Source organism: Arachis duranensis, chromosome 8 (assembly GCF_000817695.3).
Source record: "Arachis duranensis cultivar V14167 chromosome 8, aradu.V14167.gnm2.J7QH, whole genome shotgun sequence".
NCBI lineage: Eukaryota > Viridiplantae > Streptophyta > Magnoliopsida > Fabales > Fabaceae > Arachis > Arachis duranensis.
In genome coordinates, this window is record NC_029779.3 from 38,734,094 (window position 1) to 38,736,099 (window position 2,006).

Genomic DNA, 2,006 nt, shown 5'->3' on the forward strand with positions numbered 1-2,006 from the left:
TTTTCTGTGGCTAATTGTTTTTATATGGAAGGTGTTGATGTGTAAGGCATAGTTATTAAAAGAGTTGGTATTTTTTTAATATAGAGTTAAATTTTTTTAAAATTGTTATTAAACAAATCGAAAGGTTGGATTTATGTGAGATACACAAAATTTGAGATTAAGATTTTTAAAAAAATTCAGTTATATAAATTTGAGAGTTAAATTTTTGTATTATAAAAATTTTAAAAATTCAGATATATAAAAATTTAGAATAAACTTTGTATTTTAAATGACAAATCTGTTAGTTCAATTTGTGTCTTTTACATTCCAATCAAACACATCATATTTTAAAAATGTTGTAAAATATTATTATCTCTCTGTCAAAATTAAAAAATGATTTTCTGTAACTACTTTTCTATCTTAATTCATAAAAAATTGAAGTGAAAGAGAGTGAAGAAGAAGGGAAAAAAAAAAAAAAGAAAGAAGGTTAATACAAGAAAATCATTTCCTAAACATTGAACATAGTGAGGTCAAGGAGAAGCTGCCTAAAAAGGCTGAGAGTCCAACTGCTTAAATAAAATAATAAGCATGATTTGATTCAATTATGTATGGTGGTTTTCTTTATTGTGCTTAGCTTTGTCTTGTGCCTATTGCAAAGAAAGAGGTGAACGATGGTGAGATGGAGAAAAAGGTTTGGCTTAGATATAATCATACCACAGTTTTGCCACCTTGGGAATTGATTATGCCTCAGTGTCTGTTATTGAGAGTTGAGTTAACGCTTGGAAATTCTGCAAATCCATGGCAAAATAATGTGGAAAAAAAAAGACCCTGCAATGGAAACTGAAGAAGAGTTGAAAGGAAAGACAAAACAAAATGTTCACTTTACAGTTTACAGTAGTGCGGTTGCTTTCAACTTGAGCTGTATATTATTATATATTGACACTATATACTAAAATTAAAGGTATCAACTATTAAACAAATCACGTGTCACACTTTTCATAAGGAAGGGGATATGTTGACAACAAAAAATAAAAGAGTAAAATATTCATTTTGTTTCGAACGTTTGTGTGGTAAGTGTCAAAAGTTGTTCCTAACGTTTGATGACGGGACAAAATTGAGACGATTTTGAAACGTTAAAAATTTAAATAGGATACGTTGGGGACAAAAATAATACATAGAAATAAATTTTAATATCTTTCAATAATATCAATTTTTTACGGTATATAGTTATTCAATTATTTTTTAATCACATCTAAGTAAATTACACTTAATCACATTAATTTTATTCTAAATAAATTTATTTTTTTATTAATTTTACTCTTAAAAATATTTACTCATCATAAAATGTCTGTAGAATTACTAGTACATAAATTTACGGAAAAAAATGACACATATACAATAAAGTAATGTGATTCAAGTCATTTTACAAATATTTCATGATGAATAAAAATATTTAAGAGTAAAATTATAAAAAAAATAAATTTATTTATAATCAAAATAATGTGATTAAGTATAATTTACTTAAATGTGATTAAAAAATAATTGAATAATTACGTATCGTAAAAGATTGATATTGGTGAAGGATAAAATTAAAATTTATTTCTATTTATCTTTTTGTCCCCAACGTTTTCATCCTATTTAAATCCCTAGCGTTTCAAAATCATCTCAATTTTGTCCTGCCGTCAATTTCGTTAACAGATTCCTAACGACAGGACAATATTGTGTCAATTTTAAAACGTTAGGGACTTAAATAAGACGATTCAAAGGGACAACTTTGAGACTTACTCCCCAAAACGGTTGGGACAAGAACAATACTTACTTCGATCAAAGAGACACCATAATATATAAGGGGCTTGTTTGAGTAAAATTTTAAAAAAAAGTATTTTTTTTAGTTTTTTTTAAAGATTTTATAGAAAAATAAAATAATTTTATGTTTAAATATTTTATATAAATTTTTTTATTTATTAATTATATTTAAGTATAATAATATAAAATATTTTTGTTTATTTATTATATTAAAAAATATT